We start from the raw sequence: 26,992 nt of genomic DNA on the forward strand, positions 1-26,992 counted from the left end.
TAATTACTAGTAATTACTGTAAATTACTGGAAAAAGCTAATTATAACAAAATTTGAGTAAACGGACTTATTTGTACTTATTTCTAGTTAGCTTGGCCCTAAAATGGATCTCAAAACATTTGTGAGGTTCAAAAAAGCTAAATAAATTTTAAGGTAGTGTAAAAAAGTTAATGTAATATTTATTTATTTATCCCCAATGTTTTTCTGAAATTGACTTTTTCTTAGCTGATAATATTAAAATAAGTAGGAAGTACTGATAGATAAATTAACATTAAAAATACCAATATAGTAACTAAGTTTATGCTAATTTCATACACTCCAAGTGCAATGATTAAACCAAGATTGGAGTAGGACAAGCAATAAGGACGCTATACCCTGAAAAGTTGTGTTTAAAAAAATATTTGCCTTTGTTCAAAATTTCCATATTAATATTTTCATATTAATTATGAAAAAGTACAATAATTTTGATATTAAAAACATCTGTTCAAACATTCAAAAATGTGTGCTAATTAGTTGACATGGCATTGTCTCTAATTTTAATAATTTTATAATTTTCTAAATGTGTATAGGAATAAAGTTCTTTTCAGTGCTGGTTATAGAGTTTTATTGGTCTTGGATGGGCAAAGAGATTAAGTGAAGACCAGGTCAACATCAAAAAGAAGAAGTTTATATGGTCTCAAAAACACAGGGTAACTAATATTTACTGGGTGCCAAGTTGGAACAATTTGGCAATCAAAAAAATAACTCTAAATGATTGTAAACATCAAATGCATAAAAATTCATTAGCCCATGGTGACAAATAGAGAGATACCACACATTTGCCACTATTACAGACATTCAAATCCCACTGGCTCACACTTTCACAGTCAATAAGAGTCAAAACATCTGATAAAATTTAAGACCCTCAATAAACAAGTAGAAAGAAGATATACAATATTAATATAGTTCTGAAAATAAGTGTATTCAGTATGTTAGCTGCATTTAATGGATTATCACTATGACTTTGGTATGTTTGAGAAAAATTAGAAAGCAAGCTGTGTAGCTTAAGAATGGCTAATTTATTCATAAGATTATTCAAATGTATGTTATTCATACATTTCATTTTCAAATAGATTAATAAAAAGGAACTTGATCTATATTTTCAAAGCTTCTCATTCAATTTTAGTCATAATGTACATACGCAAAGATGTTTTTATTGTGACAGGTTTTTTGTTGTTGTTTTGGGTTTTTTTGGCAGCAATGATTTTAAATAACCATCCCTGATCATTTTCAATTTAGTTTTTTTGATCCCAGCGCAAATTATCAATATTACTCTCATTGTTTTCCATCTAGCAGAGCATCTTCAGGGTCTCAAAACTGCTTAAACCACTAAGAACACAAAACATTCTGGGGATGTTTCACTGCATAATTTCTCTACTTCGCTAATGGTACAGTCAAGATGGCAAGACCCAGAAGCCAGTAAGATAATACAATTATAATAAATGTTCCACTAATGAGTACTTTAACACTTTTAAAGCACTTACTAGGTGTCAGACACTTGCCTAGGTTCCAGGGATATAGAGATGAGTAAGATTAAATAGTAGCAGTAAATAATGTTAACTTATGATTATGTTGTAAACAATCTTCCTTAGAACACTATCACACGGTTTCTGCAGACTTTTCCAAACTTTCTTACTATTGAGTTCATGTTTAAGTTCAGGATTATGTTACTATTTCCAGCTAATTTGATTCTCCCACTAAAGTAGAAACAGCATTAATGTAAAAAACTCTGTGGTGTCTGTTAGGTAGAGAATTGATCATTTTTCTTGACTTAATTATCAATATACTGACTGTGATAAAGTTACCTGCACTCTCTAACCTCTTCCCAACTGTAGGCTCAATGTTATATATTGCACTAAGAGCACTTATATTAAGGTTGTCAAGTTTATTTATAATATAAATTCTGCTATGGGGTTTCAGTCTAATGACTTGAATTAGATATCCTATCATATTTGCATCCAGTTAATTTATCAATGGTTTTAGGACTGGTTCTATAGTTCCTAAAAAATCCTATTGACCTGCTAATAAATATGAAGGGAAATTTGAAGATAGATGGTAAGAAAAAATTTTGTATTGTTCTAAAAGTATTCTGCAAAAAGAGACATTTTGGAAAGCTAAAAATTGCATTTGTATTCTTCACTTTTGTCTTTTTTCAATAATCTCCATCGTTAAAATGGAGATTCACTTCTACAGAAGTAATTTTGGTCCCAAAATGTAGTAGAAATAATATACAAAAACAACTGATCTTTTTATACAAAAAGAAAAATATTTTTCTAATGAAACATTATTAACATATTTTTCTCAAATTGCTGGGAGGAAGAACAACTTGCTGGTGATATAACAGCTCATAAATGTCTTCTTTGCTCTGAATATTATAGAGATTACCTGTTGTTAATTTGTCTCAATTCAGCTAAGCAGAGGTAAAACATTTCTATGTGATGCTCCTTTGATCTTCTGTATCTCACAAGCCTCCTTTGCTACGAACCCAGAAAAGGTCATGAGCTTTAAGAAACTCCTGCTATCTGGCTGCAGTCTGAGCATTGGCCTCTAGTTCTGAGGTTTGTTCACTTCACAAAGGATGCTGGCTGCAGGGATGAGTGAGGACTGGACTCCAGTCCATGCTCTGCTTGCTAACTATGTGCCCAGGGACAGGGCAGACAGGTTCTAGAGCGTCTTAGAGGAAGGTACACCTCTTTGTAATTTTCTTCCCAGGGGTGGTCACATCTGCCATTTACCTGTCAAGAGGTAGTATGTATTTTTTAGTCATTCCCACACAAGGCACCGTCTATATTAACAGACTTGCCTTTTTATATACTGTATATAAATTGGAATCGCCTGCCTCCTCCTTTCCTCACATTCTTTACATCCATATGCACCAAGATGTCTCTCTCTTTTCCCTTTACCACTGCCTTTGTTTAGGACTTTAACTTCTCTGACCTGGAACACTTTGACTCCCTTTGAATTGGTCTTTCCTCCAGGCTCTCCAGGTTTCAGAATCTAGTTCATTTCCCTACTGCCTGCGTACCCACTGGTGTCAAATCTAGTCTTCTACTCTCACCCATCTCCGCTATCCTCACCAGTCCCCCCACACTCACTGTGAACCAGAATGTACCAGAGCCTCTCCAGGCTTCATGATCCTTCTCACATGTCCCCACTGCCTGGCACCCTCTGCTCCTTCACTTCTTTTCTGCCTAGGTTGTTGATTTTCAAATCTCAGCTCAAACATCACCTCTCTATGATAGTCTTTCCTGCCTCCCGTCTTGGATTAGATGCTACTCTTCTGTAATTCTGTTAACACCTTGTACGTGCCCTTATTGCAGCAATGACCACATAGATCTGTAATCCTCTACCTGTTGCATCGAGATGCTTAAGGAAAGAGTCTCTTATTCACCTTTATAATCCCAATACCTAGAACAGCACTGGAATATATAAGGACAATGAATAAATTATAATTTGGGAAACTATAGAAGAATTATGGGGCTGAGAATAAACACTAACCATTATCTACCTAAATCTTCAATGATAGGTGAAAAAGTTACTCTTTTCTACTATTCCCATAGATTGCTCAAATCCAGGAAGTCTGGCTGATCAGCAAAAAATCCAAACACTTATAAAGTGCTAGATGTAGGGTCATTGTTACACGCCACTGAAATTGGTGTCCAAAATGCTTTCAACATTATTTTAAAATAACACTTTTCTAATTACGAAGGGAAAATGTTCTCACTGCAGAAAATTTAGAAAATATGCAAAAGATTAAACAATTAAATACAAAATAGCTGAAATAACATTGTCCAGACATAACTATGATTAATATTTTACTATATAAACTTCTAGTCTTTCTTTTATATCAAGACAATGACATTAAAAATGTGTATCTAGGGGCTTCCCTGGTGGCGCAGTGGTTGAGAGTCCGCCTGCCGATGCAAGGGACACGGGTTCATGCCCCGGTCCGGAAGGATGCCGCGTGCCGCGGAGCGGCTGGGCCCGTGTGCCATGGCCGCTGAGCCTGTGCGTCTGGAGCCTGTGCTCCGCAACGGGAGAGGCCACAGCAGTGAGAGGCCCGCGCACAGCAAAGAAAAAAAAAATGTGTATCTGTATATATGCATCTATACCAGGTTATTGAACGGGTTAGATTCAGTGGAGAGTAAAGAAGGAAACAACAGAACAACTGTTCTGTTGAAGACAGAACAACTGTTCTGTCTTCATTGTCTTTCAAACTCACTCTACTTTATTTCTCTTTTCTGTCCTTGGAGAATATCTTAGGCCGATCTCAAAGCTTTCTGGTCTGTCTGAGGTATGAATAACCAGTGTAATTTTTATGTACAAAACTTCATTTTGAAATTCAGTTGAAAGCTGCTTCCTATCCCCTAGTTCATGCCTGTCTCAGGCTTGGAAATCTGCATAGGGCTGGGGAGAGGGAGGGAGCTGAGGGGAAGGGGTCGCATCTTTACTACTTTCTCTACATTATTCTTCCACTCTTCCTTTGCCACTCACTGTGTTGTCTCTCGCCTCTCCTAAGCTGGAGAGATGGGCAGGTGAGCAAAAAGGAAAGGATGCAAAGGTCATATTCAATAAAAGCAGAGCAGGTGCTCCAAGGATGGCTCTTTCTTTTAAGGTTAGCTTCTGTGGGACTCTAAGGTTCTCCCTCCTCCACAACCCACCCAAGTTTGCTGAGAACCTTCCCCTTCAATGCTCACTAGTATGGGCTGTGACCCCACAGCTCTGTTTATGTACCACTCCACCCCCATTGCCATGGTCCACTGCACGTAGACTCTTATTCTGGGGTCTCTCACCCGGGCACTAACTCGTCTTATGTATCCAGTACCCTCTGAAACTACAAATCTCTCCTGAGCAATTCTGTATATCCTTTACTCAGATTTCCTCCATGGTAACATCTTGTAAAATGACAGTTTTACATTATCATTACCAGGATATTGACACTGAAACAATCCACTGCTAATATTTGAATTTCCCCCGTATTACTTGTACTTATTTGTGAGTGTGTGTGTATACAGTTCCATACAATTATAGACCATAAGTAAATTCATGTGCCCACCACTACAATCCATATACAGAACACCTCCAATACCACAGGGAATCCTTGTGTTGCCTTTTATAACCATACTCACCTCCACCCCCCAAACCTGGCAATCACTAATCTGTTTTCCAATTCCATATTCTTTTCATTTCAAAAATATTCTACAAATAAAGCTATACAATATGTATCCTTTTGGAATTGGTGGCTTTTATTCAGCATAATTCCCTGAAGATTCATATAAACTGTTACATATAACAATAGATCACTCCTTTTCATTACTGCATCGTATTCTATAGCATGGATAACAGTCTGTTTAACTGGTCACCTACTGAAGAATATTTGATTATTTTCAGTTTGGGGCTATCAGGGATAAATCTGTGATGACTATTTGTGTACTGAGTTTTGTGAGTATACGTTTTCATTTCTCTGTGATAAAAGCCTAGGAGTGACATTTCTGGGTGGTCTATTAAAGACATGTTTAGTTTTATAAGAAAATGCCAAACTGTCTTCCAGAGTTTCTGAGCTATTTTACATTCCTGCCAGCAAAGTATGAGTGATCCAATTTCTCTGGCTCCTTGCCAGCATTTCACGTTATTTATACAGCCTGATAGTTGTGTACCAATATCTCGTTGAGTTTTTAATTTTCATATCCCTAATGGCTAAGGATGCTGAACATCTTTTCATATGCATTTTTGCCATCTGTATATACTTGGTGGACTGTCTCTTCATATCTTTTGCTCATTTTCTAATTGGAGTGTTTGTGTTTTTACTGTTGAGTTTTGAGAGTTCTTTATATATTCTAGATATGAGTCCTTTGTCAGATATACGGCTTGTGAATATTTTCTGAGTCTGTAACTCGCATTTTCATCTCCTTCACCTGGGCCTTTGCAGAGAAAGAGATTTTAATATTGATGAGGCCCAATTTATCAATTTTTCTCTTTTATGGATCATATTTTTGGTGTTAAGTCTAAGAACTCTTTGCCCCACCATAAATCTGAAGTTTTTTCCTGTGTTCTTCTCGAAAAGGTACACATTTTTATGGTTACATTTAAGTCAACTGTCTATTTTGAGTTAATTTTTATATAAGATGTTAGGTTTAGTTCAAGGTTCATATTTTGCCTATGGATGTCCAATTGTTCCAGCACATATATAACTTTTGAACACATTATTCAGAGTTTTTATTTACTGAGTGATCACATTTGGACTCAAAGAAAAATGAATGTATCTCTAGGTCTATGCCCACATTAACATGATTATCACCAAAACAGCTCTAACTATGGCAATCACACCACAGACTCGAATAACTTGGGAGGTTAGGAGAAAGTACACAAATCAAAATTTTCCCAGGAAGATCAGCTCAGTGCTTTGTGACCACCTAAAGGGGTGGGAGGGAGACACAAGAGGGAGGAGATATGGTGATACATGTATATGTGTAGTTGATTCACTTTGTTATAAAGCAGACACTAACACACCACTGTAAAGCAATTAGACTCCAATAAAGATGTTAAAAAAAAGTTTTCCTTATTAAAAACAAAACAACCTTGAAAATTAATAGCAGAATTATTTAACTAATTAGTAAGTACTAATCTTTGCTGAATAACTATTTAGAAAATTTTGAATTAATGATAAGACAAAGATTTATAAAGTTTCCAATGAAAAAAATACTCTGTTCATATTAAATTTCAATTACTCCCAAAGCTGCTAAATCTGACCTGGATAGTCTGTATGGTACTAAATAGACCAAGATTCAGTCACAGATGGCAAATATTCAAGAGAACATCCATTGCTTTGCAGCTCTCTGCCATAAAAATATAAACTGAGCATCTTCTGAAGCTGTAGATAGGCTTACTTCAACAATAATTTAGACTCAGGTAAACTCTAATACCCTAAGGAATCACTGTATGTAATAAGTTAATTTCTCTGCATCTAGTATGGTACTAGTCATCCAACATCCTTGGAAGAACTTAGAAGATAAAATCACACAAATCATTTCCATGTGCTCCAGTTTAGATGAGAAAATTCAGTTTAAAAAGACTGAAGGAAAGTAGCTGATACTTTATACCTTTAGAATACACTGTGATTCAATTTATTTTGTCTTTAATGATCATAACCCCCTCCCCAAAACTGCTTTGAGTTATCAAATTATATTAGCTCCTTGAGACTTTCTGAGCATCTTGTAACAAACTCCTTCCAATCAGGAAAGTATTGTCTGGCATTCATTTACATATGCTTTTTATCCACAAAACTTCCAATTTTCATAAAAGCCTTGATTTTTCTGTCCTTCCCTGGTTCCGAATATACTTATTTGACTGATAAACAACTTCCTTTTATATTTTTCTTAAGTATAATGAGGTGTCTACAAGGTCATGAAATATTTTAATTTATTATAGACTAAAGAAATATTCCTATTATTTCTTCCTAATATCACCATCTTATTATCCATTATATTTAATATATCCACTCATTATATTTAACCTATGCAACTTGAGGCTTTTTGAAGGTACAAGGAGATGCTAAAACTAACAAATAAAAAGTCATGATTTCCTCTTATCACCTTCCAAAACTACTGCTATGATGGAAGAGTCTCCTAAATGCCACCATTATGTTGATAGAAAACCTTCCTCAGGTGTTAAAGATTGAACACACTCTTGTGTGCTAGCACTCAGGCATGCAGAAGAAATCTATAATGCCTTCGCCCTCAAGAAGCCCATGGCCTAATTTGAGATAAAGGATGAACCCAAATTAACTAAAAAGCAACACAAAGGCTATAAAAGTGCACACAGGTAATTGAGGACTAATGCATAATTTTCTAGATGGCAGAAAGCAAATGTCTAGTTTTCTCAGTTGGGGCAGAGAGGACTTTGAAAGATGTCACAAGTAGTAGAAAATATTTGAGGACCAATAGATGTGTTTGTCTGGTATCACACTATCACAGTGCAACCTTCCTCACACTTGCTCATTATCATTCCAGGTTGGATAACTCACTTTTCTACCCACTACCAGGAGCTGTGAGGCTATTCAGGTGTAATGAGCAATACAAATGCCTACCTGCCTACCCTGCTTCCTTTCTTTCTTTTTTTTTTTTCCCCTCCAAGTCCATTTAAGCTCACTTTAAGCTCTTTTGAAGGATGCCCCAAAAGCTTAGGCTGTAGACGGAAGCGATGGAATTTTACAAGGCCACCAGATGGTGGCAGTGTCCAGTTCTAACATTAAATCATCTGTACATAATGTCACACTCTACAAACACTTGAAAGAAACATCTGGTGCTCAGACATATATAGGTTAAATTGCTAGCATTCTTTGGAAAACGGTAACTTAAAACTGTATCATTATCCCATACAATAACCCAGTCTGAACTAGAGTATGAAAATGTTACTTTCTTAAACTGCTCAAATTCATCAACTGTTCATCATTTTTCATTCCCAAAGACAGGAGGTAACAGTCCAAAAATACTTTGTATGAAAATATCTACTTCTGTTCATCAATTTGACTTAGATCCTTTTTTTTGCGGTACGCGGGCCTCTCACTGTTGTGGTCTCTCCCGTTGCGGAGCACAGGCTCCGGACGCGCAGGCTCAGCGGCCATGGCTCACGGGCCCAGCCGCTCCGCGGTATGGGGGATCCTCCCAGACCAGAGCACGAACCCGCGTCCCCTGCATCAACAGGCGGACTCTCAACCACTGCGCCACCAGGGAAGCCCTGACTTAGATCTCTAAAATATGATAATATACTTGTCACATGAAGGACTTTGAATTTGACAATAAAGATAATAATAATGATGATGATGATAGATAATAATACAGAGTTATAATGGTTCTTATACACTAGAATGGCTGCTTATTTGAGATTTGTTTGCTAACTAAAATGATTTAATGTTCCATTTCAGGGTAACAAAACACAGCATTTCCTTTCATGGTTTCCTTAAGTTTAAAATTTTATAGTGAACACTGGATAATGGTATTAATGCATTATATGCATTATGCTTTTGTAGAGTTTCACTGTCTTTCCCTCCTCAAACCCCAGAGCGTTTCATATTACTTACAACGTAAGCAATCAATCTAAAAGACTGATTCACTGTTTTAGCTGAGCAATCTTTTAGAATAAATGTGCAGTGACTGCCAGCATCAGTTTTAGTAAAAGTCCTCTTAAAATGGCTAGAATAAATACATTTTGCTTAACTCTCTTCAGTAAATTCCACTTAGCAACACTTGCAGAAACACCGAATAGCTTTAATAAGAGTGAGTGAATTTACACTACTTATGCATAGCATCATAGTGATTTTAACAAAAAGTAACTCGTCACACTTCCCAAAAATCATTTTGAGATTCCTTCAGAGAGTCTATGACCACAGTTATAGGTAAATGTATTTTTAATTCAGTTTATGAATGGCTTAAAAAATACTGAACGGCATACACTATGCTCTAATAATCTTCTGGAATATACCCTACAACAATGGTCTTAGAGACATTTTCTAAGTTAAATGAGACACTTTCTGTGTGTATTTCAGTTAAGACCCAAAATCCAAGAACCAAACAATAGTCAAAAAGTACCTACACATTTTTAATGGAAGTGCTGGGTTGTCTTTGTAGAACTTGGAAAGGAAACTCTCAAAAATCAGTTTTGTGAGCCAACATCTCCTGAAGTTTATGTGGTCAAAAAGGTTGGAAACTAGGTAAAGGAATTTTTTTTCAGTTGTTGATGTGCTATAAATCCCACCACCATCTCCTCACCTCAAACCTTGACAAAGTTTTAAGGAAACAATTTCAAAATCTTGAAATGTATACACTGATGCTTGAGGGACATAATAGTTAATGTCTGATATAAATCTTAGAACATGATGTTCTGAAACCATTGTTGTAGGGTACGTTCCAGAGCATAGTTTGTGTTTAGTATTTTTAAGCCATTCATTGATTGAATTAAAAAGTGAAAAGCTATGGTTCTGAAATGGCAGGGCAGGGAGAGGTGCTGGCTACACTTTCCCAGGGAGAGACAAGATTGTATTAATGTTTCCAGAACACCAGAGCTTGCTTAGAGACATTTTAAATCCTGTCCAAGAAGAATGCAAAGAGGGATGACGTAGGCTCACTGGAGGGAATGGATTTCCAGATTTCCAGGAACTAGCAGAGAAATATTATGCATCTATCAAGAAGAAATGCATTTCCTGTGTCATAGCCAAATAGTCCCAATAGGCACCTCTGAGAAAGCCACGTATTTTTCTGTTTAGATAGGTTAAGTTATGCTGTGGTGACAAACAACCCCATAATTTTAGTAGCTTAAAACCACAAAGATTAGTATCTTGCTCATGCAACATGGCTGTGTGTCAGTGGTGGGCAGAGGCTGACTCTTCTCATTGAAGTTCCAATGATTCAGGCTGATGGACTAGCCATCATCTCTAAAGTTGGTGACTGTGGGGTCAGAAGGAAAAGAAAGATCTCTGGAGACGCTCAGCTCAGTCTATCAGTGGCACTTGTCACTTCTCATCACTTCTTATTCAGAACTGGTCATATTGCCTCACCCAATCCAGAAAGCGAGAAGGTTCAATCCTTCCATGTGCTTAGGAGGCACAGAAATCTTTGACGAGTAACATTAGTGTCTACCATACCGTCATAAGCTACAACAAAGCATCCACCAAGTCCAGGGGAAGTTTATCCAAGGTTACATTCATGTCAATCAAATCAGACCTCACCTTTAACTCTTCTACTTTTCTGAGATTCAACCCTTGCAGAGCCAGAGGCAGCCTACCTGAACAGGGCAAAAAGCATGGGAGTCAATTTGAAGTAACACAGGAGAAGCTCTGTCCAGCCCCCATTTATTCCCCATGACAAGAGGCCAGCATCAAGCTGCCCAGGCTAAAGTAAGGGAAAACTTTATTACTAAATGAATTTAGGACTTCCTTATTAAATGAACAGAATAGAAATGAGACTATTCAGGCAATTAGATGTAGTCACAGAACATTTTATTTTCTAATAGTAAGTAAATAAGAAGTGAAACCTCTCTGAGATTTTATTTATGAGCAAGAAAAGGATTAGCCCCACTAAGCAGGTCTGAATGGAGAACAGTAAAGACAAAGGAGGTAAACACTTGCTTAAATAAGAAACACACACATGAAAAAAAAAGATGTGCTGGGTGGATGCAGCTTCAGTAAATGGTAAAGTCGGAAAGAAAGCAGGTGAAAAAAATTGCAAAGTGAATCCAACTAAAAACAAAACTGTCAAAATGCTTTTTGAATATCAGAGGGAAAATATTATATGTAACCAAGAGCATCTCAGAAGCATTAAGATAAAAAGCTATTACAGAAATGGAAAAAAAGTTAGAAATCAGGCTAAACTACCCTGGAGTTTTTCCCAGGTACGTGAAGCCAAGATTAAGGATAAAAACACTGCGAGAATCTGACTTAAGTCAAAAACACCTAGGAAAATGCTCCATCACAGCAAAATGAATGGCAGAAAATCTGATTAGACTCTGTAACATTGGCCAAATAGGAATGCTGGGCAGAGATGAAAAACATAATTTATTCCCAACAAACTAGATTTAGGCATAGAGTGATAACCCCTTATACTATCAGAACATGTTAATAGTGGATCTCCCAGAAGCAGGCTAACATTAAATCAGTAACTAGTTGCTCTTTGAAATCTCTGTCAGTGATCTAGAAGGTATCACATAACAAAATAGGAGAAAATAGGATACAAGCGTTTGAAGAGGTCAAATATTCAAACTAAAAAAAGTAAAATACTGATTAGTCTACATAAACTGGCTGTAATTTAAAGAGAGGATAAAAATCGGTGCTTATTTGGAGTCAAATGAGTTGTTCAACAATCTCTAATCCAAGTCTAAATGACTACATGCAAGTTATCAACTGCTCCATCTATAACCAGGTTTTAAACTGCAATTATCTGACCTGTATTGTTACCCTTGTTTCAAAAATCTATAAAATAAAATTCATTTGATATGAAAATTTGAGGAAATAATATAATAAAAGGACAATAAAAATCCAATAGCAATAAATTAATTTCAAATTGATTAGTTTGGTTTTGCTTTTCTGTACAAAACCTCCATCTTTTATATAAAGGTGATACACATTACTGCATTTGAGATTATTTTATCAGTGGTTTTAAATATATATTTAATACAGGAATTACCTATCAATTGTATAAGTACTGAGTATACAAGTTTATTTTCACCCCTTATCTATTCTATTATTATAAACTACACGTAAGATGTCCAAGGCAGAAAAGTGTCATTACACCTGTTTTACCTTCGGAAACTAACATTTCATGAGATTAACAGATTGCTTGAGATGCATTAATTAGCAGTCAATGGCAGAGTCAGAATTTGAAACCAAATCTTTTAAACTTTTAATTATTGCATGCTATCTCCTTTATGATGGTTTTGGATATATTAAAACTTTCTAAGTATTATAAAAATCACATTTTAATTCATTCCAAAAATATTTAATAAGAACTGACTATATTCTAGATTATTTTTAAAAAACAGTGACAAATATGATTTTTTACCCTCAAGGACCACATGATTTGAAAAGATACACTGGGCAGTGAACAAAAGTAATAATATATTTTAAAAATACATATAATAACATAAATTTGTAAAAGTTTATAGATTACATTTTGTCCAGGGCTTCTGGAATGGTTTATCTAGAATAAGATATGAGACTAGTTTTAAAGGATGAATAGGAGTTTGTCCAGATAATCTTGAAAAGGCTATATTGGTTGGAGGGATCCCAATATGCAAAGGCATGTAGATATATAAAAAATGGAATGGTTTTATCAGTAAATACTAGATTATTTTACTTTTAAATATTGTTTCCAACATCTCAAAACTTAGTATGAATCATTAATTAAATTCATTAGCACTTTATTCTTATAAAGCAATTAGTACAATTGCTATCTAGATACGCTTTCTTCTCCCACAAGGAGAGCTCAGTGGAAAGATAGATGATGAGCACCTCCCAAAACGCAAATAACTTCTCCAGGGTTTTCTACCGTTACTAGTGACAAAACATCTGATTATCATCCGTATTCTAAAGCTGTCATTTTGCATCACTAATTTCTATTGAATCAAACTCCACATCCTCCCTTGAATTTTACATTAACACTATCATTGAATCTTCTTTACTGAACCATATAGTAATGCTTTCATCTTTGTTCCTCTAATCCCTCCACAAAATCCACAGTAGGTGCTCCTATAGATAGACAAACAGGAGCAGAAGCTCCATATCCAATAGGACAGTCCAAGCTACCTCTTCTCAACAGTCCTAACATTTTTAACAGACCTAAGTATTTTTCTAGGCTCCATAAGCACCTACAAATACAGGCAGAATTTATTTCATTTCATATTTCACATTAATTTCATCAATCTTGTTCATACATATTTTCAAGTATAATGACTGATAAAATACACTTCATTTTTATGGTGATTTTATATAGTTTCTCTGCCAAAGATGTACTACATTTTATTGACAGTTTATATAATACCCTGTGAGACTCCTGAATACAGAACCAACCACAAATGCTTCCTTTCTAATTTTGGCATCTACAGAAATAAGCACACTAATATATGCATATGTTCTGGAATGCTCTCCAGTAATCTCAATTAAAAAGTTCTTTAAGAAAAAAGGGAGATGGAGTGCCATCAACCTAATTTAGTTAAGTAGAATGAGTTTTATGAAAAGCAATGAAAAATATCAATTAAAGCCATATACAGAGACACAAGATAATCTGCTATGAGCTCCAGTGCTTAAGGATATGTTAAACAACTACTTGGAAGGGATGTATTGGAAGGCATATATCCAAGACATGAAAAAATGGACTAGATTGTTAAAGCCACTCATGGAAAAGTCCAATGGAGGAGTGTCTGTGATGCTTATATCTGCTAGTACCCTCTTGTCCACACATCGTGGCTTATTTGCATTGCTGCCCCAAATCTGACACAACAATAAGCTCTGTCATCAGCCTCTACCAGGAATCCAATCACATTCAAGTTACTAAGACTTGTGTGACTTTGCTGCAGATTTTAAAGACCATCAGAAGGAGGACCACTGTACAAAGTACCATTGACCCTTCAACAACTAGGGGGTTGGGAGCATCCATCCTCTGCGCAGTTAAAAATCCTGCATAGCTTACAATCAGCCCTCCTTATCAGCAGTTCCTCCATAACCAGGGATCCTTGGTATCCTCAGTTCTGCATCTGTGGATGTAGGTTCAACCAACCTTGGATGGTACAGAACTACAGTGTTTACTACTGAAGAATATCCACATATAAGTGGACCAATGCAGTTCAAACCAAGTGTTGCTCAAGGGTTAACTGTACAACATTGTGCCTGAAAAATTCCCATTTGACATCCATGTTCTCAAGCTTATTCTGGTCCTTGACCACTTAATCCTCTTGCCTCTTACCCACACAGAATCCAGTCTTACTCTTGTCTCATTTCTTATGCAAGGAAGCTTCCTACTTTGTCAAAACCTTGGGCAAAATGGAGCCCCAAGAAGCTCTTTCACTTTGTAAATTATGTACTTCTGTAAGGTTCAATGCTTTTATGATGTGAATGTTTTACTTCTATAATCAGAGAAAAAATGAAAAAGTATTTAAATTTTCATGTGAAGAAAAGGGCTTCAATTAGATTAAAGAAATGAATAAGGATATGCCTTAAGCAACGATGAGTCCTCAGCACTTAGGATAATGCATATGTTCATAGTAGGTGCTCAACAAATGCTGTTGATGATAAGGAAATTATTCCAAGAGAGAAAAGAATGTAACGATACAGGGGTAATTACTGTGATAGCAAAGTATGTATTCCTCGGACAATGGATAGATGAGTTTTTGGATATGAAGGGAAATAAGGTGAAGGAGGAAAGAAGAATGGTATGGATTAGGCTATTACTTTAAAAGTTCTCTACTACTGAGTGCTCACTAGGTACCAGACACATCTTGGAGAAATTTTTCTGTCCCTCTGCCAACCCTCCATGTCATTCTATTTAGTTTCTAAATACATGTAACACAAATTCTCATTATATATTTAGTTTCTTTCTCTCGCTTATAAGTTATTTCCCATATTAGCCTGCAAGTCTCTCAAAGGCAAGATTAATTTGTCCCCTTCCTACAGACAGTATATTACCCATGGCTTACCCCAGTGCTTAAAACAAAGGAGGTATATAAAAAGTACCTCTTGAATGAATCAGTCAGTCTACCACAGACTAAGTATTGTTCTACAACCACATCTTGTCCTTAACAATGTATCTGGAAGATCTTACCATGATGATATTTAAAGAACTGCAACATTCCATCTACCTTCCTATTAAACAAGCAATGAAGAATTCATTGTATGAGCATTTCAAAACTTACGTAACTACATTCCTATGGGATATTTGGATGTTTTTTCAATTCTTCAATAAATATGCATTTAAACAGTTTTGCTTCTTCCTTTACAATCTGTCCACCTTTTGGAGTCTTTTTCTTGCCTTAATTTGTGCCTAGAATTTCCATCATAATGTTGAGTAGAAATGAGAGCAGACATTCTTGCCTTGCTTCCAAGATTAGTGGAAAAGCATTTGCTCTTTCACCATTAAGTATCGTATCAGCCATAGGCTTACTGCAGATGCTCTCTTATCAAGTTGAAGATCCCTTATATTCCTAGAATATTTGCTAGGAGATTTTATGAAGAGTTTGTGTTGGATTTTCTCAAAAACTTTTTGTGGCATATACTGAGATGATCATATAATTCTGTGTTTCTTCTTTTTACTGTTAATATGGTGCACTATATTAATTGATTTTCTAATATTAAACCAACATTGCATTTCTGGGATGAACCCAACTCGGTCATATGTATTATCTTTTGATAAACTGATTTATATTTGCTGAAGTTTTGTTAATTTTGTTTGTATTTATATTCATGAAGGATACTAGTCTGTAGTTTTCTTTTTTTATAGTGTCTTTTCATGATATTGGTATCGGTGTAATGGTGGCCTCTTAGAATAAGTTGGGAAGTGTTCCCTTTTCTACAATTTCCTGGAAAAGATTGTGTAGAATTAGTTTTACGCCTTCCTTAAATGTTTAGATTTTATTAGTGAGGTCATCTGGGGCTGAGGTGTTTTGTTTTGAATTACATGTATTTTTTAACAGCTGTATTGAGATATAATTTATACAGCATTAAAGGTACCCATTTTATGTGAACAATTCAATGATTTTTAGTAAATTTACAGATCTGTGCAACGATCACCACAATCCAATTATGGAACAGTTGCATCACCCCAAAAGATCCATTGTGCCCAACTGCAGTCACTTACCATCCCCACTTCCAGTGCCAGGAAAACACCAATCCACTTTCGAATTCTGTAGATTTGCTTTTCTAGACATTTTATATAAATGGAAGCATAAATGTGGTCTTTTGTGCCTGGCTTCTTTCATGCAACATAATGTTTTTGAGGTTTCATCCCTTTTGTAGCATGTATCAGTATTTCATTCATTTTTATTGCTGTATATTATTCCACTGGCAAAGAAAATTTTAACTATAAATACAATTTCTTTAAGAGATTTGAAACCATTCAGGTTATATATATTTCTTCTTATATGTACATAATATATCTTTTCAGATTCATGACAGCAGTTCTGAGGATAAATTCCTAGAAGAGGAACTTTGGAGCCAACTATTATGAACATTTATAATATAATAGGTATTTAAATGATATTTATTTAAATTTCACACCAGGCAGGTAAACCAGTTTACAATGTCTCCAATTACATACATGAGTCATGAGTCTTTATTTTCCCACTCCATTATCAAAAAATGGAGTCTATCAGTGCTTCATCTGTGTCCCTACTCATCAGTTAGACTATCTCACTGTTGTATTAATTTGCATTGCTTCGATTATTAGTGATGTTATATTTTTATCGTTCATTTATATTCCACTCAGACCAATTTACTCCCCTTTTATGAATTCTTCCCATTCAGCTCTCACTTCACTCTATTCTTATGAATTCTTCCTATGCCTCTCTCACTTCTCACTATTCTGAAGTGCCTGGTGACACAACTCTAGCATTGCTATTTTGTATAGTCTTGTGAACAACAGATATTTAATAAGAAGTTCTGAAATAGTTGATAGACTATTCTTTTTTCTGTTAGCTTACCACCCACTTTTGCCTTCTCTCTTTAACAAGATCACAAGATTATTAAGAACAAGGACCTATTCTCATACATTATCATATCCTGACTATCATACCAAAAATCACTTTTACATCAGTAAATATCTGAGTGTTAATTCGTATGAATTGAAATAATTGAGACCAAAGCTAGGGTTCTGGCATTTATCTACAAACGAAATTGAAGGCAAATCTTAAAGAGAAACCATCTGCAATCCATAATCATATGCGTAACCAATGGGTGACAGTCAAGGACATATCTTCCCATGGACTAAGGACTGCTTTTAGCAGTCTTTATTTATAGATACAGATAGATTGATAGTATAGATTACATATATAGTATAGTGTATAAATAAAATATAGTATATATAAAGTATAAATATAGTGTATGAAGTATATGTGTATATACTTAAAATATATAATCTATTTAATATATTAGGATAAAAATCATATATATATTATTACAGAAACGTCTAGTAAAAAAATATTTAAGAAGAAAAAGGCTCTTTCCCTTTGACAAATGAAGCCCAACATTTCAAAATCAACGTTTATGACAAGGCACTGTTGTTGGCTCCCCTGGTACACCAGGAGCAATACAGTTTTTATGCTAATTATTTCCCGTCATGCTGGCTACTAGATAGATATCTTGCAGCTAACCATAGTTACATTATAATAGAATGAGATTGTATGAGACACAAAATCCTCTTATGCAGTCCAATTTAGAATCCATTTCAAAAACTCTCTAGTGCTACACCTAGAAATTGAAATGTGCTGGGAATCTTAGATTTTTGCATTTCCTTCTGTTACACTAAAATTTGGTTATGACTTTTGTAAAGACAACAAGTCTCTCTTTATAGATAATTTGATATTATGTTCTATTATATTTGCAAAACATAATTTGTTTCCAAGTCTAGGTTCCTAGGTGTGCATTTAGACTAATATTATTAGCAAAATACATTCATAGTTTTATTGACAATGACACTAAAATTCAAAGGAAGGAAATGGTATTTGACTTATCCTTAATGACCAGGAAAGATGGGCTCTTCTTAACATTAACTAGTGAATACATTTAGAAAAGCCACAAAATTTATTCAGGTCTCAAATCCTAGCAGGCCTCATATTTTATCAAAAGGGCACATAATTATTTCAATGGGGCTTTTAAATTTTCATTCAAATCAATGAGTCATTTAATATCTACAATCTACTTCCTTACTAATTCACCTGACGAAAATAACTTATAAATAATATAACTAGCATTTAAATCACTAAAATAAAATAGGACAAATGGACTACCAGCATTTCTGGGCAAACTTCATTGTAAAAATTAAGATACTGTTTTGGTTTTGTGTCCAGCTTCACAAATTAAACCACTGAATTAACATTTCACAAGCTAAATATTTTTAAAGTGTTCACAGAAATTGGGTAACTGAGGACTTCCCTGGTGGCACAGTGGTTAAAAATCGCCTGCCAATGCAGAGGACACGGGTTCAAGCCCTGGTCTGGGATGATCCCACATCCCGCAGAGCAACTAAGCCTGTAAGCCACAACTACTGAGCCCACGTGCCACAACTACTGAAGCCCCCGTGCCTAGAGCCCGTGCTTCGCAACAAGAGAAGTCACCGCAATGAGAAGCCCGCGCACCACAGCAAAGAGTAGCCCCCACTCACGGCAACTAGAGAAAGCCCGTGCACAGCAACAAAGACCCAACGCAGCTAAAAATAAAAATTAATTAATTATTTTAAAACAAGAAATTGGGTAACTGACCTAATGAAACCAAAGACGATCGCTACTCATGTCATACTAATTATACACAAGAAGAAAAACTTTAGAAATATAGAATGCTAAAAACAAACAGAAAAACAGGGACTCCATTTAAACTTTGCTATTCAAATATATTTTACTGGGCTTCCCTGGTGGCGCAGTGGTTGAGAGTCCGCCTGCCGATCCAGGGGACACGGATCGTGCCCCGGCCCAGGAAGATCCCACACACCGCGGAGCGGCTAGGCCCGGGAGCCATGCCCGCTGACGCCTGTGCGTCCGGACCCTGTGCTCCGCAACGGAAGAGGCCACAACAGTGAGAGGCCCGCGTACCACAAAATAAATAAATAAAATAAAATATTTTACTCTTCTTTCCTTTTTCCTCTTCGTTACCATCACAACTCTTTACAAACAGCTCAAATACCCAGATCCTTTTATGTGTCACACAGCAAGCATCACACACTTTGTGCCATATTAATGATAACTTTGAGAAAATCATCTCACATATGTATATAGTAATTTAATTTTTACTTTCATAACACTTGTTTCTGCCCTCCAGAAAAAAAAATCTTCTCACCATGCTTCATTATGGAGGTTTTACAGATATTCTTTAAAGATACTATTTCATTTACCCCCATATCAAGTGTTACAATGTCTGACATTTACTTGGCACCTGAAAGTTCTGTTTTTCTTATTCCAAAGCTTAAACTTACGTGTAGTCAAATTTTAAACACAAAAATAGAGTGGGCAAATATTAAATTTCCCCCATTTTACTGAATTCAACACTGAGCCTTAGAGAAATAAGACAGCTTTTCAAAAGTAATACCATTAGTCATAAGAGACAGAAGTAGAATTCAAGTCTTCTGATGCCAAGTCCAGAGCTTCTTCTACTTATTCATGCTGCCTCCCAGTGGCACTGAATTAGTTTCCCTTAGGAGATTTTTGGACACTAGATTTTCTCTCTGGGGACATTTAAGAACCATTTAGCAACTGTATTTGTTGAGTGACACAAATAAAAATAGTTACATTTACTAAAGACTTAGATGGAGTTAAGGCTTTCCTGAAATGGATAACTAATTTCTTTTTTCTTCCTGTTTTTGAGTATAGTTGATTTACAATGTGTTAATTTCTGCTGTACAACAAAGTGATTCAGTTATACATACATATATATGCATACATTATTTTTTATATTCTTTTCCATTATGGTTTATCACAGGGTATTGAATATAGTTCCCTGTGCTATACAGTAGGACTTTATTGTTTGGATTACTAATTTCTGAACAGGTATACACTGACACGTGTGGCTCAACTATTTGCTTAATGTGAATACTTCAGACTTGATTACGCTGGCTATTATGCACATGGAGAGAGTATTAACTACATGGAAGTAAGTCACTCAGAGCACAAATGCACCATATTTCAAGGCAGTCTATCTACCTCCAGTGACTACTCTCCAAGCTTGTATGCTTCCCAGAAACAGAAGCCAGTGGAGTGGCAACCAGACACAACAGGCAACCAGACATAAGAGATAATGATCAACTGATGATTTGTACTCCCTGAAGAATCACCCCACATTCTAGTGGGTTTCTTTGGTGAAAAAAATTAAATAAATGGAGAAATCAATATTTTAAGACTACTTCCCATTTAAAAAATAAGTATGGACCGATAACTGCAAAATAACTGTAAATTGGTATGGATTTCTTTCTTAATGAAATATTTTAACCAAAGGAGAGAGAGGATGAAATAATGAAAGCAAGGCGGGAGGGAGGGAGAGGAGGACGAAAGGACGGAGGAGGGAGGGAGGGAATAATAGCAAAAGGATTTTTTTTAAACATAACAAAAATGATTGCTGAAAGAAGAAATCAGAGATACATGCAGTTAGATGAGTAAACCTTTTGTCTGGTATTTAACCTGTCTCTCCTATCCTTCCATTTCCTTATCAAACATATTTTTAAGCTCCACTGATTTTCTTTCAGCAAATATGATCTTTTGTGATTAAATAGTTCTTAAAGTTCTTAGCAACAAAAGAGCCCCTAAACTGTAAAGGAAAGGGGCTTGGTGACATATTTCCTCATCAAAATTATAAATGTAGTACCCAGAAGTTGAGGGCTATGACACATAGGGAAATAGTCATGAAAATTCAGAAAACTGACTTTTTTTTTAATCTAGGACCCTGCCTTATAAAAATGCAACCAAATTGGAGAATCAGTAATTGACAAACCTTTCTGCATATAGTGACCTCCTATCCTTGTACTACAGGAAAACATTTCCACCTAGAGTCCTTTCACAGAATATCTAGAGACCAAATGAAATCAACCATGATGACAACCAGAGCCAGATAATAATCAGTTTTTACCTGAAGCATCAAGCCAATTAATTTGTGACAACATCCTATCACTTCTGATTCTTGACGTGAAGTTTCAAAGGACTCAAATAGTTTCCAGGTCCATAGCATTCCGGGAACATTTCAATGTGTGGTCTCTTTTAAAATCACATTTATGAGAGAGACAGAAATCTTTAGAGATGGAGTTCTAAAACTGAACTTGAGCTTACAAACCAGTCTCACTAGGTTGATTCAATTAATTGTCAAGAAATACATTATCTTTTTTATATCACATACACAGATTCTTAATGCTAGCAGGTCTTCCTCTGATTTCAGAGGTTTCTTTCAGAAAGAAAATTGAGCCCTTATTATGTATTTGCCTTCGTTAAATCAATTCAACAAATGAATAATTTGTGTCTGAACATGCAGATAACTATATTTAGATGAGTAACTATTATTTTGTCACATAATAAAATTTCTAATACAGTATATCTTAAGAACATAAACCATCCTTTTTTGAGATTTCAGCAAGATATTTATTCTTGCCTTCTACACAGAGCTCTACCCATGTAATACGTGAATGACAAACCTTATATAAATCCTCCTTGAGATCATGTTATGTGTTATTCTGGAATGAAAAACATGAGTAAATTGGCCTGTTCCACTTTCACTAAATTACACTTATATAATATTAACTTACATATTTACCTTAATGAAAAAGAATAGATGCCCTACACAGATGGCAACCAAACTTCTTCAGTTATCATCAATAGGCAACCCATTTCATTTCAATTCTTAAGATAAAATACCTGACAGTATCTCACAAAGCATTTTCAGCAGGAAGTGCTTCATCCGTCCTGCCTCACACTCTAACTGTATTGGAGGTAATGCGCACTACTGGATGATAATGATAGTATGCTAAAGAACATTCTTCTTTGAAATGTTAACCACTGCTTCTCATTTTTGAAAAGTATTGTGCACTCTTTCAGTAAGTGGCCCAGTATTTCATAAATGCTGGTTCTCTGCTTTTATTTAGTATTCCTAGAATATTCCATGCTCCATCATATTTTTTGTCTTCCTTCAGGATTATTCTTCAAGAGGTTTAACATCACAGGTCGGGTTTGTTAAGAACCACCTTTAGAGGACTCTGAAATTGCACAGCTGAGTGTAAAATGACCACATATGGTATACACGAACACAAAACAGCACACTGAAAAATACATATATTGCCAGCTACCTGACAGACATGGTGTCATCATGCCAAGCACACACAATACCCACATTTTTTTTATCTAAGACACAATCATCAAACATACTCAGCGCTCACCGTGCTCAAGGCAGTAGCTAGTAGAAATGATTTTTGTTAATGGCTTGATCAAGGATTTTGTCAAAGACAGTGTGAAATGTGAAACTAATCAGATTTCATCGAATAATCTGAACTTCGAGGCCATTTCCCAGCACCCCCGACCCCCAACTCACCTCATACACACAAGCTTAACTTTACCCTCCTTCCTCTCCTGATGTTCTGGCCCTGACTTCCTCCTCAACCTTCTCTCTCGCTCTCTCCAAGTCTATCAGCAGCTTTGCTCTGTTCTCACAGCCAATCTCTTGCGGAAGGAAATCGGTAAAATGCTAGATGGTGAGACTTCACCATCAGGTGAAAAGGAAAGGGGAGGAAAAGAAGAGGGTGTGGTACTCCTTTCTCCACCACACCCCACCCCTCGAGGCGCGCACTCCAGTCCACTGCGGCTCAGGAGAGCACGGCGGGTCCCCTTGCTCACCTCGGAGCAGCCCGGGCCAGAGACCAGCCACCCGGCAGTCTCTGCAGAAAACTTCCCTTTAAGCAGTCAGATATTTAGAGGAGGCGGGCAAAATTAGGAAACAGTTCGAATATACCTCCCACGGAGCTACGGAGGAAGGCTGAAAGGCACCTTTAGATATAAACGGCACATACCCGCACCCTCCACTCCCTCCCATCCTAGGTATCTGGCTGAGAATTCAAAGAGAACCCGGGGTGAAAGGAGAGTAGAGAACGAGGACTGACCTCCCGGGACTGCCCTCAGGGCGCGGGCCAGGATCGCCTCCCGAAGTGGCTCCGGCTAGGAGCACAGCTTTCCGGAGCTCAGCCCGGATTCGGACCCACGTCCCCGCAGCTCTGCGCGCAGCCAGGAGGCGCGCCGGGACTCAGGCTCCGGTCTCCCGCCCCGGCCGGCTCGCCTCCCCCTGCCGCGCCCACTCCGCCACCCCGCGGGCACGCTCGCTCCCCGCGCTCGCCCCGCCGCCTCCCGGCGCCCCCACACCCACCCGCACCTCGGCGCCCGCTGGGAGCCTCTAGCGGAGGCGAAGGGAACCGCAGCAGCCCCGCGGGGCCCGGGCTCCGACGCCGGCTGCGGGGAGCCAGCCAGGCGGCGGCTGGAGCTTCGCGCGCTCCCCTGTCAGCCGGCCGGAGGCCGCCGCCGCCGCACACACCTGCCCACCTGCGCCAGGCTCACCTGCCACCGCGTCCTAGCGGCGTTCGCCGGTGCCCACAGCGCGCTGTGGCAACGACGGGGTGGGTCCGCGGTGCCAATGGGGGAAAAACAACTCGCCAGAAACACACACACACACACACACACGCACGTACACACATCCACGCTGTAAATCAGCCTGGACAGACGAGCCGGCGCGATACCTATTTCCAAAGGGTTCCACAGAGTGTAAAAGTCAGGACCCTCCCTTCGCCTGGCTGCCTCCCACCTGCGCACCGGGGGTACCGGCGACCCCCAGACCTGCCCACCCCGAGCCATTCGCGCGGGTTGTGCAATCGTGTGGCGACGCCGGCAGAGATCATACCAGCTTGCCTCGACCCTCCCCACCCCAGCCCCGGCATCTACTTTAAGTTATTCTTCTTCCTGGCAATTCAGGCGGGTTTCCAGCCCCTTACCTTGCGACGCGGTTAATTCTCTCTCGTGTTCTTAAAATCCAAAGCCAAGGACGCGACGCACACAAGTCCAGAGCCTTTTCCTTGACTCCCCCGCCTCAGCTGGGCCGGCTTTTCCTTCCTGAGGGATCAGGAGAGGGTTGGCGGTTTAAAAGCCCTCGCACTGGAGGTGCCTCCAAATCTTCACGCCTGTGGGGACGGAGAACCGGAGAACCTTTCCGGCATCCGGAAGCCTCCCAGCCCCTCCTCGGTCAACTTGGCTTTCTATTTATTTTCTTTTTTAACCCCACAGGCCCGTCAGTCAGTTCCCCGGCATCTGGCAGGAAAGAAGCGGATATTCACAGTTGTGGCCGCTCCTCTCTCTTTCTCTTGATAATAAAGCCCCGCCGCCACCTTTTCTGCCCTTAACTTGGAAAATCTAGTCTCTGCTCGGATTAGGTAGGGACTCGGCGGAGGGTGCTGTAAGAAGAGCACATCTTCAGAAACCCATCTCTCCGGGTAGCCCGGCTCTAAGGAAACTTTGAGGGGAGGCAGCGGTAGCCGTGCTGGGCTGGGCTGGGCTGGGCTGGCGGCAGGCTGCGAGTGCTGGGTGAGGACGCTGCGAGTAGGTGGCTGCGAGGAGGTGGGACGCCGGGTAGGCGGCGGGCGGCTGGGTCCCGGCGGCCGAGCTCGGCGTGCGGGCTACACGCACGCACACAGAGACCCGCGTGCGCGCGCGCGCGCCCAGCCACAGACGCACGCCCAGCCCCGCGCCCGCGGCCCCAGGCCACTGGCAAGCGAGAAGTAGAGAGAAGCAAGGAGGGGCAGGTGTTCCAAGGATGCAAATGAAGGGAGGCATCAATCACTCCTCCCTAGTTAACGGAGGGCTACAGGCAGGCAGTTTCTCCCAGCAAGCTCTCAAGTCCGTTCGGCCACCTCCCGGGCCCCTGCCCTCCCTGGCATCTCGGCTCCCTGTTTCTTTTCTTGAGGCCAGTTACTCTCCCAGCACCCTGTTCGAGGTGGCTGGCCTAAAGATTAACCCTGTCCCCATCTCCAGCCTCCAGGGCCATCCCCGCCCCTTCTAACACGGGACTTGGAAGTGGCCGCAGCTGTTTGCAAGGGAGTCTTGAGACTCCCCGAGGTCCTTCGAATAGAGGAGTCTAGACATCGTTTCCTGGACACAATCCCTTCTAATCCCCCCCTTTCCTGCCCACTCCCTCAAGTAGCATTTCCCCCAGGAGCTCCTGAAGCTCACATAGATCTTTCTGGAAGGAACTTTGTAGGGATTCGTGACGCTTAGCCTTTGAAACTGGGCCAATTTAGGGTCTACGCTTATATTGTAAACTGGTCGGTAGCAGGTGAACGGCTCAGCTGGAGAAAGGGGGGGGATTAGGAGTCTGGAGACCCAGCCCCTTTAGCAGCCATTTCCAAGGTTTTGTACCCACAGTTGCTGCCCGAGTCGCTGCCTAGCTCCTGTCCCAACTTCTTTTTCTTCCCGAGACAGCCGGGAGGGATCCCTGGGTACGCGCAGCTAGGGAGCCCCACGCCGGAGAGACTTCGCTGTCAGAAGCGCCCCAGGCTCTTTCACAGCTCCCCAGGAAGGAGCCTACCCGCGGGAGTTTGTCTTACCCGGACTGGGCTGCTGTAATTGCTCACCGAAAGTAAACTTTTCTCTTTTTTTTTTTTTTTTAACCCTGGTTCGCCTTTGTGCACTCCGAGGTCGCTACACCTGCAGAGCGTTACTCTGCCTTCCCAAGTACTGGCCAGGCTGTGGACTGCTGCAGGTGTTTTCACTCCCAGTCCTCGCGAATCTCTACACCTTGGGACCTGCCGAAAGAAAACGTAAAGTTGAGCCGCATTGGGAAAGCGCGAGGTTCCTTTGCTCCCGCGCTGGACGCGACGCTCGGCCAAGGTCTCCATCCAGGTAGCTCTTGGAACCAGGGGCTCTTGACTGGCTCTGGGAGTCAGCTTCAAGTTGAAAGGCGATGGAATTTGCCCGGAAGACAGTACCTAAACGCCGAATGTGGATTTGCTAAGGCTCGAAAATGGAACAAAAGGATGATTCGGTGCAAAAGATGAAAGTTGTATAGATAGGAGCTCTAGCAGTGCTACTCACCGCTCAAAAATCGATCCAGAGCATTCGAAGGTGAGCGTTGCTGCGCCCAGAATCTGCGGACCAATAGCTATTGGGCGCTCATCTGTACTTCAGGGATGAACAGGCTTTGGATTCGGTTTGAGCCGACTCTGTAGGAAGCAGAGAGGGACTGTAGGTTTTAGGGGATGATGGAAAGATCAAGGCTGCCCGTTGGAGCCAGAGGACCGCAACACCCTCCCTCTAAATAGCGTTTGTGCTCAAAGCTACTCACAGACTCGCGCGTAGGGAGTCGGAGTGAACGGGTCTGACACCCCGACTTTCCTTCCGATGCAGTTAAAGAAGAGTTTGAAGCTAAACCGCTGAGCCTGCTTGAAGGAGACGCGAATAGTGAATATGGTGGTGAGATGCTAAAGGATAAAGAGGCATTTCATTTCTGTATTAGTTTGCCAAGAGCGACTTGGTGGGTTTAATATTCCAAGATGTATTTCGGACACTGACTTTTTACAGTTTCAGGTGGAGAATGTTCCCAGTGTTTTCGAACCTGGTATAAATCTGTACACTATCTGCTTGCCACAAAGTTTAATGCTTCTTCGAGTAGTGACTCTTCTTCCTAATTAATAAGTAACTGTTCCCGGTTAATGAAGTGGCAATAAGAATTATAATGAACTATTTCCAACAGAAGTTCCCGT

General features: G+C 39.1%; 1 protein-coding gene across 8 annotated transcripts in view; it reads right to left on the reverse strand.

Annotated features, from left to right (window-relative positions):
• The window catches only part of LINGO2 (leucine rich repeat and Ig domain containing 2), a 1,190,714-nt gene extending 1,165,846 nt beyond the window's left edge, over positions 1-24,868 (reverse strand). For 6 of the 8 annotated variants that reach the window (XM_060301024.1, XM_060301022.1, XM_060301023.1 and 3 more), the window contains exon 1: positions 24,233-24,868. The gene's annotated coding sequence lies outside the window, so the exon portion shown is untranslated. Of the gene's footprint in view, positions 1-22,788; positions 22,890-23,353; positions 23,483-24,232 lie in introns of those variants that run through there. The other 2 variants (XM_060301020.1, XM_060301018.1) reach the window with 2 other exon arrangements.
• Between the last annotated feature and the right edge of the window lie 2,124 nt (positions 24,869-26,992).

Source organism: Globicephala melas, chromosome 6, assembly GCF_963455315.2.
Source record: "Globicephala melas chromosome 6, mGloMel1.2, whole genome shotgun sequence".
In the NCBI taxonomy this organism is placed as follows: Eukaryota; Metazoa; Chordata; class Mammalia; order Artiodactyla; family Delphinidae; genus Globicephala; species Globicephala melas.